This window comes from Trichoplusia ni, chromosome 7, assembly GCF_003590095.1.
Source record: "Trichoplusia ni isolate ovarian cell line Hi5 chromosome 7, tn1, whole genome shotgun sequence".
Taxonomy (NCBI): domain Eukaryota; kingdom Metazoa; phylum Arthropoda; class Insecta; order Lepidoptera; family Noctuidae; genus Trichoplusia; species Trichoplusia ni.
The window spans coordinates 417018-432371 of record NC_039484.1 but is presented as its reverse complement, the minus strand read 5'-3'; positions in this window follow the sequence as shown (position 1 = coordinate 432371).

The following is a 15354-nucleotide window of genomic DNA, read 5'->3' as shown; positions in this document are numbered from 1 at the left end:
TAATTCAAAAAATACATTCCTCAGTAAATTTTCATATTCAACCCCATCGAGGTTTTGTGGTAGAAAATGTGGTCCAATCAAGCGGTTATTAATTATACCCATCCGCACATTTAAATTAAACCTTCTCTGTGAACCTTTTTGTCTTTTTAGGTGTGGATTACCCATGGCTCGTTCACTCCAGTAATGAGCATTATGATAATTCGTAATGCCGTCCTTATCAAACTTGGACTCGTCAGTCCATAAAATTTTTCTGAGATAATTCCTATCTTCAACGTCCGCATTTATTAAAAATCTGCAAAACTGCAGTCTTCTTAATGGGTCAACCGATTTTGGACTTTAATATCTAGTTCGAAAGGGAACAAAACGTAGAAGTTTTTTAATTATTTTGTACGTAATAATAAAGGGTCACTTTTTAAAGAAAATTGATGTTTTGTCAGCCATCAAAGATTTTTTTTTACATTTTTCGTTTTTGTTTAGCAGTTTTTGCATAAAATAATGACAGTTGCGGAAATTTTACAATTAATATTACTTATTTAGAATATCTTTGTTGCAAAACAAAAAAAAGTAGGCCAAAATCACTTTTTTTTAGGATTTATTACTATTTGAAAATTTTTTGGACGAATTTTTGGGTTACACTCTTTAAGTAGGAATATCTTGGAAAGGGTTAAGTAAGGACGGTAGGTCTCATAGTGATATCTGTCGGAATAACCCTAGACTACCTCCCCTTAACGGCTCCGCCACTAATTTCCAGTCACCCTGTATATCACCTTTATATGGTGCTGATGATAACAGAACCTCTTTTACGACATCAGATTTTCTAATAACCCGATCGATTAATTTAATTCGACAAAATACACTTGATAAATAAAGATAATTAAATATTAAGACATGAAAAAATATATTGGTCAAAATTACTGAGATGCTGAAAGAAAATTATGAATGATTTAACCAACTTAATATGCTAATTATAATTTTCCATAGTTATACTTGGTACATATATAGAACCATCATGTGAGAGTATGTTTATATTTTTTGAATATTCAAATGTTAAGCCTTGTTACCTCTTTACATCTAACCTTTGACCTCACCTATATCTGTTGTATGCCACCTACTGACAGACAGACAAACATTCATTCTTATTTTGAAATCAACGCCTAGTTTGTTATTTATTTAAATAAGCTTTCACTGAACAATTTAAAAATAGAAGACTAATCATAATTTTGACAGGTTTTGGCAATTGATTAAAGGTGTACGTTTAGGGGACTGTGTTACCTTTTGACCTGAAATTGTGTAAGCGGGACAGAGCATTAAACGATGTAGTGCGGCTTCTCTTTTTCACAACTAGTAGGTTGATAGGTTATAGGCTATTAATATAGCTATTTCTATAGAATGAAACCAATTTTTACGACTATTTGTTACTGACGTCACTAAAGCTCACATTATAATCCTTAAGTTAAGACAACTAACTAATAACATACTGAACAATAAAAGATTAAATCAGCGAGTAACAATACTCATACACGCCCTTTTTTATTGTTTTATTGTCTAGCTCATGTTCCGCCCATTAAGAAATGAAAGGATTATTTGTAAATAATCATTCAGATATCTAAATAATAACGTAATACATACGGTCTTTGTATTTGAAAATAGTTAGATCACCAAAATATTTGTGATACTGAGGATTCTTTAAACAATGGGAAAAGAAAAAGACAATTTACTTAAAAAAAAATGGTTGCGATGATGAACGTAGAAAAAAATCACCCGTCAAAATTTCAACTGTGTACCTATCAAGGTTCATAAGATACAGCCTGGTGACGGGTAAACAGACAGTGCAGCCGTAAAATTAGGTAGTTCTGTTTATACTCTCAAATATCATCATCTATCAATTTTTATCATTTTTTATTAAAAAATTGTGTTAGATTTATCTTTATAGCACAAAAAAGTCTGCTCAAAACAGTTTCATTTCAATTCGATATATTCACTCGGATCTCTACATTTACTATACCTTGCTACATATATATATAGATGGCTCTATTTATTAGCTATTGCTAAAGGTACTAAAGCTTAATAGCGGTAACAAATTCTAAGTTAAATTAATGGCAAAAGCGATTCAACGGGACGTAACAAATAGGCCTGGTATCGATACTCAGTCTATCAGGATTAAGAAACTGGAACCTTTCGGTACATTCAAACATATTAATCGAAGACTAGCAGAAACCCGCGATCCCGCCCGCTACCAGTTTAAAATGATCCCATGGTAACCTAAAATCAGCATGAAAACTGACCTATGTATTAAACCTGGTTATAAACTATCTGCGTACCAAGTTTCGTCTAAATCCGTTCAATGGTTTTTGCGTGAAAGAGGAACAGACATCCATACATACAACCTTTCGCGTTTATAATAGTGACTAAGCAGATAACTTAGCAAGCCTTGAAAGGTAGGCGTGGGTGGGGCATAAGGATCCACAGTACACTTTTCAAAATGTCCTCTCACTAGCCGAACTAAGGTGAAAATCAATTCGACTCTACAATTGGGACAAGTCTTTTTAAATAAGTTAGCATTGCCCATCACTAGTTCCACAACTCTGTTAAAGAGGCGTTGTTCCGTGTAATATGCTCTGACGGAATATATTAGCTTTCGTAACTAACACATCTGACTTCTTCACACCACCGGTCATCAATCTTGAGATTAAAACGATTGTGATCATTGTAGCATATGATTTTATGCATGGTTCTTTAAGTAGAGTATGTGGTAAGATGTGAACGGTGTAGGCTATTAAATACTTTAACGCGAAATTATTTCCATCCCAATATTTTTTTATTAATTAGTTTTAAAATCTCTCTCGTGATAAGAATTATTTACATGACATACCAGGATGAACCATCAATTTTAATGAGGATAACTCAGGCGCAGTTTAGAATATTATTAAAATTCAAAATTCTATTTTAAACTCCTATTATTCACAAATAACTTCATCTAAATGCAATCATTTGATTTAAACTAACAAGGAAGAATATCAAAGCAATTTATTCCACTAATTCACACTCCCAAACATGGTCGAAACTATGAATAAATTTGAGTTAGCGCGTGATAACAATTGAATGTTTCTTTGTTTCCTAATGTGTTAGATGACGAGCAGAAAGTACAATAGTCTTCTTCAAGTATTCTTTAAAGCTTACCTACTAAGAGGCGCGAGAGGAAACGTGTGTAAAAATGGTTAGGCTAGAAGATGGTTTGAAGAAGCCATACATCGGACAGAGTGCCGCTCGTGGTAGGAAGCGGGTAGAGTCAGACTCTTACTGACTAAACCTAAACGGGCGTCTCACATTTTGTCATTATAGGAACTCACCACGGACCGAAAGTAGTTTGTCAGTAATGGCTAAACAAAAAAGTTAGTGATTGCTGAAGTTATGGTGTTTAACAATGTTTTTAACTTTTTGTACACATATTTTAGCCACAAATACGTAACGATAAAAGATTTTTCTTCTATGGCCTGAACTGCTATATGATATATGTACTTCGGACGAAATTTTAAAAATAAAAATTCCCTTAAATTACACACTGAGATCTAAATATTTATTTCTTTATTTGATCTTCTTTTTAACTTTGGCTTACTATCGAAATTATAACATATTTTTACTTTATATTTTATTGCCAACTTTTGACAACCAAGTTTACGACTGTTAAGTTAAGCTTCAACAAAGCGTCAATTCCTTTATCTCTAAGTATTTATGTTTTTTAGTTAAACAAATAAACAGGCATATAAATTATCACACGCCCTTATTGCTATGCAGGACAGACTCTAAATAAACCCATGTCCACTGTCGAAGAGACCGGCTCGCCCATTAATTGTGCATATGATTTATATGCAAGCTGTGCATGTTCTTATATTAATATTAACTTGAATGTTTTCACAAACTAATAATTGGGTCAAGATAAGTAATTATAGTTATAATTGCGTGCGCATTGCAACACGATCCGTGTGAGAAATTTGTATGATTTTTGAGAAAAAGAGCTCATAAGAGCTAATAAAAGATGTAAAGAGCAAGCAAGCTTTTGGCTTTTATTATTTATGTAAGTATTTATTGGTAAGGTACAAGCTAAATTATCTAATTTCGTACAATGTCCAACAAAACAGAACAAAAGAAAAAATGCCTCTTGATTACAGGGTGTACTATTTGTTCCATACGTACGTATGTAATTGGACAAAACATTATTTCCATTATTTACAAACTCCTAAAAAACTAAGCGATTTTGTTCGGGGTGTTGAAAATGATCAAATTAGATTCGCTTCGCTAGCTTAAATTATAAATTCTACATCTTTAACGAAAGCCTTTATCAAGCTGGAACACTTTTAGGGCTAATAATTATAATTCATCGAAAACATCATATATTAATTCGAAGTTTACATATTCCATTTCTTTTTTCTTCTAAGCATTTATTGAATAAACCAACATCGTTTAGCAGTTTACTCATAACACAATGGATAAGCAATAGTGACGTATTTCGTGCTAATTTAAAAACATAATATTTATTGAGATTATTGTCGACTTAGTTATAGACTCTGAACAGAGAGACCATAATCCTGTAATAATGACTACTTACATAATATTTTACTCAACACCGATTTACTCTTTGAAATTACGGAAAACAGTATAAAAATACATGGCACAGCCAAGCAAAATAACTTAGGTAATTAAACAGCTTTCTGTATTAAAGCTATTGATAATTTGACTGAAAAAAAAAATTCTAATCCCGTCGGATATAATATCTGAAAAATATCAAAAATGTTATTTTGTATATAGATGAATAATCTAGTTAAAATTTCGTGTGACGTCAGTTATCAGAACTCGTTTTAGCGAACAGTGACACTACACAGTACAAAATTTAGTTACTTACTTGCGTTATAACTCCATTTTTTTTAAACAAATAAAAGGAAGTTCCGAATATTTTCAACAAATCTACTTGACAAACTAAATCAGTTTTTTGCCAAATACCCTATTGTCTGTTCCGAAAACAATGTGGGTGCTCCCAATACAATTTGATAGCTGTATATTGTGGTTTCATATATTTTTTTGTGGAGGAGTTAACGGGGATTGTTCTTTACATGCTACCACAGAAGAATTTTTTAATAACCGTGATCGGTTTAAATATGTGGAATATTGTTTTTTCTTCTCTTTGTTTGAGACCATTTAAGAATTTATCAGGGTATGTGCTTTATCATTTTTATTGAATAGCGCAGGAGCGTAAAACTATTATAGTGACACTGATATCTACATTATAAAACTATGTAGAGTCGTCTTACTCATACTTATAATAAAACCTTTTTTTGTCTTTTTTGGGGTTCCGTACCCAAGGGTTAAAAACGAAACCCCATTATTGAGCCTCTGTTGTCCGTCCGTTCGTCACCAGGCCGAATATCATGAACCGTAATAGCTAAATAGTTATTTTTTGACGGGTGGTATATTCCTGCTACTGCTAAAATAGGAAATATTAAAATAAAAATTGTGTGGTTAAGCAAAGATTGTTATGGTCATCAATTTGTTGGAGAGAGAATAATTTGTTGTTCTCCGAACCGATATGGTTTTCTTCAGCCTATTTATACAGAACCTTTAGTGTCACGAGTTCTAATCACACTTTTCTGGTTTTTATTATTTTCCACGCAATATTCATGCAAATGTTTTTGGAAATATACATTTACACATCATCAGCGCATTACATCAGAAACTTTTCAGAACATGTGCTTGCCACGTTGTCTATGGCATGTCATATTTATAACAAACCACCATATTTATGGTGTGTTTATTTCTTTATGACGTAAACCGTAGCATGTTGGTCTCATAGAAAAAAGGAATTTTTGCACATGATTCAGAACAAAATCAGTGTTTATTCGACCTTTGTACCAACGTGAAGAATTTGAAAAAGATCCGTTTTGGTCAATGAACTAAGATAGGTGAGATACAAATCTTTGAACTATTATTCCATTTTTACGGGAAAGTGTTGGTGTGCTAGCCTTGCGAAAAATCGCCATCTTGAAAAAGGGGTAAAAATAGCTTGCTTTGCTTAAAAATATTTTTGACGCGAAACTAAATTAAGGTTATGGAAAAAAATATTGGTTTTTATATTCTTGTGCTACCGTACTTTCTTGTGTGTCATCATCATTACCATCTGAGCCTTTTCTCAACTATGTTGGGGTCGTTGTGCATGTAAATAAATAATTTAGCAAAACGGTAATAAACTAAGAAAACTTACCGTAAATATACTTCAAATGTTAGTAGATACCTTCTACGTTTTATTTAATAATAATTTTCTGTAATGTATACAAGATAATGATAAAATTTATTCAATGTTATTCAGTTGCACTTTCTCTTTATACAATAATGGCGTATCGGTTTTCGAGTATCTTTTTCCTGATAGACTGTCACGATTCTGGTCATATAAAACCCATAATGATAACTAAGTTATCATTATGTAGAAGATTACATAGAAAACCCATTATGTAGTGAATTCTTAATATAGGACTTATAAATTCGAAATCATTGTTTCAAAGGGGCATATGCTGCTATCAGATTTTTTTTTAAATTCTCTTTCAAAGCCATACATACGAAGGATATTGTTTTTTTTTTCATATTTAAGCGTCATTATATTGTCTGAAAAATACTACAAAATTTAAAAAGTTTCAAATTCATGGTAACCGTAACAATATTCTAATATTAATAGCACTCATAATGAGCCAAATAGGTTTAAAATTTAGCTAATTATTTGCTACTTTTGGCTCCGATATGTAGAGAAACTCAATAAAAGGATATAATGATGAAAAACTCAAATAAGGCAATTAAACTTTAAATAAAACAACCGAAACTTTTCATACAATGCCTATTCAAATCAATTAAAGAGATTGCCATTACGTTATCGATAAAATTAAAAAGCAATTCATCTTATTCACACTCTACAATCGAGTTGATATCTCGAATGCATCGTTAATCGGGATGTGATATCGATAAACCGTTGTGGCAATTAGCATCACGGCTAGCGCGAAGATCATTTCATAGATTACTTCAATCAAATCATTCTTGATATCTGGTGTATCGCCCAATTATCAATCAGGTTGGAAACTGTTGGTTTTGTCTGCTATAAACAATTGAATGCCAACATTTCCTGTTGCCAATACAGTGATTTATTACTTAACGACTTATTATTGGACGGATAAATATTTGAAGTCGGCTATTCAATTTTAATTCAGAGTAAACTTTTATTAAACAGATTTGTGATTCAGATTTACGCTGCTTTCAGCTGTCTTATTTGATGAATGAAGTTACGGCAATAATATAAAAATCTTTACCAATCAAGCTCCTACAGTTACTTCACATGTCACAAACTTGCATTACGTCAATATGCATTAAAATGTAACACAATACCGACACTAGTTATCACTGACCGAGAATCCGATCGTAGCGATCACTGTCACCGATCGGATTAATGCACTACAAATCGATTTACCGACACATCACTCACAAATCGAAATTTAAAATATCGAATTCGTATATCGCGTAAATCGAATGCGTGTAAACGGTTCACGGGTTGTACAACTACTGGCGTAGTAGTCGAGGTAGTGTTGTGAATTGCTCGGCTTGCCCCGCAGCTTGCGACCGATTCATGATTTAAGATAAGTCGAGACGTGGGACCGAGACATCGCAACTTTTTTTGGCGAATAGGGACGTAACTTGACAGGACGGGTTATGGTCCCAATGTCACGCAGTCAAAAATGTAACAGTACTAGTTTGATCGATGGTCTCAATTAGTGTTCGATTTGACACTGAGCGATGGTAATCGCTTAAGTAACTATGTTTACTTTGACTGCCGAGAGTGGCGCTACGTTCTAACTACCCACGGTACACTTATTAAAAGTAACGCTATTGTAATAAGCAACTACGGCTATTCGCGATACAGCTTAATAAAAAAAGATCTAAAAAGTGTTAATTAAAATGCTATCAAAATACTACATGGCAATAAATCGTGCGTCAGCTTTATGTAGTAGAACTAATTTAGACGTTAATGGTGAGGTTGTAAAAATTAATTGTATAGAAAACAAGTTGCAAGTAATAAAACTTGTTAGTTTACTGATATTTTTTAGAGATGACCTAAATTATCTTGTATACTCGTTTACAATAACTGTTACACTTAATTTGGCGAAAGGATCCGAAACCAACCGAGTCTAAAACGAATACTTCCGAAAGTTGCCGAAGATTGTCGAGTGGAGCCGAAGTATCATTAAAATTAATTTCAAAATACGAATATAACTTGACTGGTTCAGTCAAAAGTTATTTTAATTGCAGAACACTTCGATTTAAAAGCTTCAGATGGTTATCTTGTGTTGTCGAATCAACAAACCACATTGTTCATTCCGATACCGCGATGCCGTGAGAAAAAAGGCCCGAACATAAATTGAAACTGACTTGACTGGCTGAACTGAAGTATGTACAAATACCCAGCTATACAGCCTACATTATATGGGGTTCTTTCTTGTATTGTATATATTTTGATGGGAAAAGCTTTCCTCCACTGTTAAAGGGAATAATAACGTGCTGCAACGTGAACCGAATATTTCGCTAATTTATGATGGGTAGAGAAATGTTGATGTTGTTCATTATACTAATTGGTTTTAGATCGATGATTTGTATTTCTTTTGTGTTTAAACCCGTTTATAGTTCTTTAAGTATATACTTAACCGAAATATACATAAATAAACTTGTAAATATATATCTTGCAGTGTGAAGATTTCAAAGCAAACATATTATTTCGTTAAATGAATACTTAACAGCAAACTTACTTCATTTGTTGTGGTTCAACATGTGTTTAAAAGTTTTATTTTTAATGTTATAACATGAACATAAAATACCTTAACATCTTTTTAACTGTGTCCTTGCCCTTGGTCTTTGTATAAAAGTTTGTTGTTTACACAACATCACGCTTAATGGATTCGTTTAGACAAAATAAGCATTAATAACCAGGTATTGACTAAAATTGAGTAATAATTTATTTATTTATTTACACAAAAGAGGCACGATGTCTGGAATTATTAAGAATTTTGAAGGAAAACATCGTTCGTTCAAATTCATACCTGAGAAATTTACAAAGGCTCTCGGGAGTTTAAACTCTGAGCTTTTAAAAAAATATTAATAAAATCAGTAATTGCAGATTACTGACACGGTAATAAGTTACAGAACCTGGCAGCTTTAACTGCTCTTGCCAGGAGGCTTTTACACGAACAGTAGGTCGTAAATTTGATGGAAATAGTTCGAATACTTTATTTTTAATTCGACGGCAACAAAGCAACATAAACATTGAGAAATAGTTTCCAGCCAGAGATAAACGGAAAAATCCTTTCTTTTTTAAACCCCATTTGCAAATCTCGCTCCGTTTTAGTCAAATTAATGCTAATAATTATTATTTCCTACAAGGACCCGAAAAATCTCATAAACCTTCCTGAAATTCCGATAAACGTGATAATTATTCAAATCCTATTTAACATATCAAAAGAAGAGACTTTCATTAACCGGAATACGCGATACAAGCTGAGATAAGTAAATGTTAATTGATAAATAAACGCTACTTAAGAACGATAAAAATCAACCATAAGTACCATAACCAATGTAATGAGCTCTTGAATGGTACCGTATAATGACAATGAATGGCACTCGGAATGACGCTCAATTTATTTCAATTAAGTTTCGGGAATCATTTGGTTCATTCATTATAATTTTTAGGGAGAACGCACATAAGAACAAGAGCGAACAATGCTTTTATGCAGTTTAGTTAAGCTATTTCATAAGCTTAACAAAAATGCGTTTATTTTTAAATATAGCTTAAATTCTTTTATTTTTTTCTCAGGAAAAAAAACAATCCACGCTGAGGGCACAGTGGTAAGAGGGTGAAGCGATAGGATGTTTCGAATTTTGGCTAGATCACAAATCGACGGTAATTTTACAAAGGTAAACGCTTTCAAACAGGCTTTAATATACATAAATAACAGGACCAGGCACAGGACTTAACAGACGCAATCAGCACATCGAAGCATTTAGGTGTATTTTATCATCGATAAAATAATTGCTCTCATTCGCATCTCAAAGCACTTACGAAATTAAATCCACATAATAACATAACGCAATTGTTACCTACAGTTTTTTTTTCATATTGCTTATAAATAGTGTTTTTGCACATCTTGCTCTGGTGTGCGATCAGCCTTACCGGCCCCGCCAAAGGCCAAAAGGAATCCATCTTAAATATAAGAATTATCATTAAGGCTTCTGTCATCTTATTTAATTACGTTTAAATCGATGCTAAATCATTTTTTTCTTGTTAATAATGATCATGTATTAAAGTGAAAATTCTGTGAATGTTAAATGAGTCTTTAATTCGAAAATGTCCTCCTTTATTACCGTTGAATTTTTGAGATAAGAATTTACTTACTAATTGGACGGTAATATTTTGTTTCAGCCTTTTAAAATTTAACTTAGCCCCAGCCGCTGTACAAAAAATGTAGATTAATAATCTAAATTAAACTGGTCAAGTGCGAATCGATTTCCAACGTGAAATGTTAATCGAACAAATGGCTAATGAGATACTAATTTAGAACAAAAATACTGCTAACTATGAAAATTATTTATACAATTTATTTTTATTACTGCAACAGAAATACATGATCTGTGAAAGTTTTAACTATCTACTATCACGGTCCATGAAATCTAGTCAGCGTCAATCTAGAAAGACGGACAGCTGAGCCTATCACTAATAGATCCGTTTTCATAATTTGGTCAAGAAACAAAAAAACTAATTCAATTAAGTTGAACGGGTAACTTTTTATCAAAAATACATCGACTACTTAAATTTATAGACCCAAAAATAGTATGTGTCAGTGTTATCGTTCTTTTGTTAATTTTATTATATCCTAGGACTACTCACACACGGTTATCTGATCCTAAGCTAAGCAGAGCTTGTGTTATGGTAACCAGACAACTGATAAACTTACTTATATAATCTATTTCTAAATACATACATATTACAGATAAATTACACCCAGACACCAGAACAAATGATCATGCTCATCACACAACAGTTGTCCTGGGCGGGAATCGAACCCACGACCTCCGGTATAGCAGTCAGGGTCACTAACCACTAGACCAACAGGCCCGTCAGATAATTAACTACTTACCTCTTATAATAAGTCCAATATTTAATAAAGATAGCAACATTGACCACGTATTGCTAACTAATTGAATCATTTCGTTAACTAAACATCACCCGTCGCAACGAAAACTCGATTCGGAAAATCTAGTTTTTTTTACCTTTAGATTAATATGAAAATCATATGATTAGTGTTAAATTATCTCTAGATTTTATTGCCACATATAATGGAGCGGCAAGAAAATATTTATTTACCTTCCATATAGAGCTAACTTAATAAGGAGTCGGTTCTTGTTATTTTTTTGTAATTTAAATAAAGTGAAATTGGTTTGCTTGTTGTCAAGCGTGAAATAGTTCTGTTTTACAATATAATTTGCAGTTTAGTAAGTTAAAAAGTTGCGCTGTAGTTTAAATACACTATTAATGAAGAATTTATTTTAACGACCTTTAATGATCTTGTTTGTAGGAATGTTACGGGCATTTCACTATTTTTAATCTTGAGATAGTTTAAAGAGAATTAGCCTAAAAAACTATTATAATTTCAATTCGCACTCAAAATAGACCACGAACCCTGACTTTAGTTCCATATTAGTTTGCGTGGTAGACAGATAGAATAACGTCAACTCCAGCATTCTCAAAAAATAATGTAAAAATGATGATATATCCCACTTAATTAATACATGATTTCATTAAATTTAATTACCTACTCTAATTACTTTTTAGTAATATTCATAGCGGGATTAATTTAAAGATCCTGGAAAGATACGATATAAAATTATATTAATAGTTTATAAATGTATATTATTACATAACCACCTATTCCATACTATCGTAGCATCACTCACGCACAACGCAGCTCGGAAGGCACGCAAATAAATCACAGCTTGACACCTCATATATTTCCAACACCAATATTGTTTTATATCGATTCATTTCAATCGATATCCCACTAATATCGATCATTGATATTCACTAGCACACCGTTGATCGCCTCTTATGAAATAACTTTGAATTCTTCTTAAGAATTATGTTTATTTTAACATAGTTGTAAGTTTTCATCTTTCGTAAGATGAAAACTTACATGGTAGAACTTTGTCGAAGTAATTTCATTATATATTCAAAGGTATTATTATTAAGTTAGGAAAACTGTATTTCGAACGAGACCTTACCTTTTCCAAATTCTAATTTTAAATTGCTTGATGTAAGAAAAGTCTACAGTGGGACAGAAACACCTCTCTTTTCGAAAAAAAAAAAAACAGAATCAGTGCAGTGACTCTTTTGACATAAAACCTTTTTTCTCCGATAAATGCAGCCATTCAAAGCTTTGGCAGGTACAAATGGTCTTCTAAAGGTTATCAATGGCCAGTGCGACAGCAACTGTCATAATATTTGTTATTATTAGATATCTAGAACACTCTGGAAATGTGAGTAACATATAAATCATAAATGACTTTTACAAAAACTTAACTTAAACCATGTATTTTTGTATGTAGTGATAACTAAAGAATGTTTAGAAATTATAAATATTAGTCCATTTCATGCCATATTATATCCTCAGGCACGTTGGAGTGATGATCTGATTAAGATGGCTGCCTGGATGCGAGCAGCCGAAGATATAACTCGATGGCGTGCAATTGGGAGGCCTATGTCTAGCTATGGACGAATATGGGTTGATGATGATGATGATGACGTATTAAATGAGCCAAATTAGGCAAACATGAGAGTTGACCAAAACGCCTTTAAAAATCACACAGCAAAAGCTTTATGTTCGTCGCTTGCGAGAATTTGCTATACGTAAACCATAAGGCACTTCTTATTTATTTTATGGCTATCGCTGTGCAGAATACTTCGATAATTCACAATCATACTTGTAACTACACAGACTTACACGGCGTTGAAACACTGTTAATTTAATTATATAATTGAAATTAATACTAAGGTTATAAAGTCGTATCATAGGTAGGTAATCACACCTCTTTAGATTAGTCTTTCAATGATTATCATCAGATGTTCGCATTTTCTCCTACGGTAAGACTTAATAATAATAAATCTTTATTTAAAGAAACAAGACTCAATGGGTTAGTAACAATATTAACTTAATTCTATGTTAGTAAAGCACAATTTATGGTTATAAATAACAATATTTATTACTGAACCTAAACATCTACGTAGCTCTCTTTATACCAAGGACCCTGAGCTGTAAGACCTAATAAACTTCACTTTTCTGAGCGAAATTGAAATCAAAATCAAAAGTCATTTATTCAAATTAGGCTACTAAGTAGCACTTATTGAAGGTCAAATTACATTGGACAGCACCCAGTTTTGCCCACCCGTCACCGCTTCCTAAGTGCTTCTGCTGTGAGAGAAGAAACGGCGCAACAAACTCCCCAGCAGCACGCTGTCTTTCCATTTACATTTAAGTACATTGAAAAGTGTTCATCGTTGACAAGCAATAGATTGTATCTTACCGACCATAACCGTAAGGTATACCTTATTATAATATTGACGAAAACTATTTTAACGAATATAGGTAAGTTTTCTGTAGGTAGAAATTCCTACGTTAATACAACAAGAGAAACCTCTAAATTCATCTCATACATAAAACCAAAACAATAACGCCTCCTTCAAATCCAAAATCAATTGTCTTTAAACCAATGCAGGTCTACACACACATATAACTAACACACGCACATACATACGTGTAAAACTATACATGTATGATTAAACAATACTCAATAACATAATTTATGAAACATCATTAACGTCACAACGCATGTAATTACATCTTGTAATGTGATGTAATCTATGAGTAGATGGTAACACAATCATATATTTATTGATGAACTCGTTTTATGTGTTTAAATTTACCATCGGATAAAACGATGTATGAAAAGCTGCAATATCTTGGACTAGCTATTGTCCGCGGGCTTGCTTGCTACTAAGCGAAAATTATCCCACGGGAACATAAAATGCATTAAAAGTCTTAATTGAGATTATAAACTAACTGTGTACCTAGTTTCGCCTAAATCCGTTGAGTGGTAACTTTACCCACTAATACTAAGTTTCACGTATATACATAATAATATATTGGTAGGATGATGATAAATTTGGCTATTAAAGGTATGAAATTTCTTAGCAGCATATAGCAGCTGAAATGTAGACAAGGCCAGTGCCGGCGTTAGGTGGGGCGTGATGGGGCGATGGCCCAGGGCGACAAATTCTGGGGGGCGCCAAGGTCTGAAGTTGGAGTCTCTTGCCTCTCCTGGCGCAAACCCGCTGTGCTCTACGCTAGAAGTAGAATACTTCCACCGCCAGACGTAACGCTAAAGGAAAGATGAAATTCTTAATATAATTTTACTTGGGATCAGCAAAAAACTAACACTTGATATTGCTTCCGTCAAGTGGCCGCCACAATATTTTCGCCCGGGGTGTCTGTGGCCCTTACGCCGGCAAAGGACAAGGCATTAGGGATATGAATTAAGGAATGATTCGTAGAAGCAGGGTTACCTGAGATGTTGCAAGACATATTGTTATTGAACGATGTCAATATTATATTAGAAGTTTTTTGGAGATGCAGTGGGTCTAGGTGCAGGTTTTAGCTGTTACTGCGATACCGGGTTAATAACGTGAGTTAATAGGAAGGAGTTTCACTGATCCTTTTTAATTCATATTTAAGAAATAATGCCTTAAGATATTAGGAGAAGGTTAAGCTACAGCTGCATAAGTTGATCAATCAGAGGTTAAGCTACGCTTGACATGGTCGGTCCGTGGATGGGTGACCATCAGAACGAGTTTCTAGGTATTTCGGAAAGTACGTTAAATTGTTGGACTTAGTTTTTAAGGGATGTAGCTTTTAGCTAGAAAGTCTGACGACCAGTCTTACTAGGGGACAACGTGATACCCTGTGACTACCTAGCCGCTCTCTATAAAACACTGGTACTTAGATGTATTTAGTAAGACCTAAGTTATTTATAAATCCCGCAGAACTCACTAGACATTGAAGCATGTATATGTATGGTAGTATTATGATGATCCTTTACAATTCATTGACTATACGCTCAATAGCAAACAATGTAAACTCTATCCACGAACAAGATATACCTACGTTTATGACCTTTGATGGGAAAAATGGAAACATAACGGGGGAAAGAGACATCCATACTTATTCG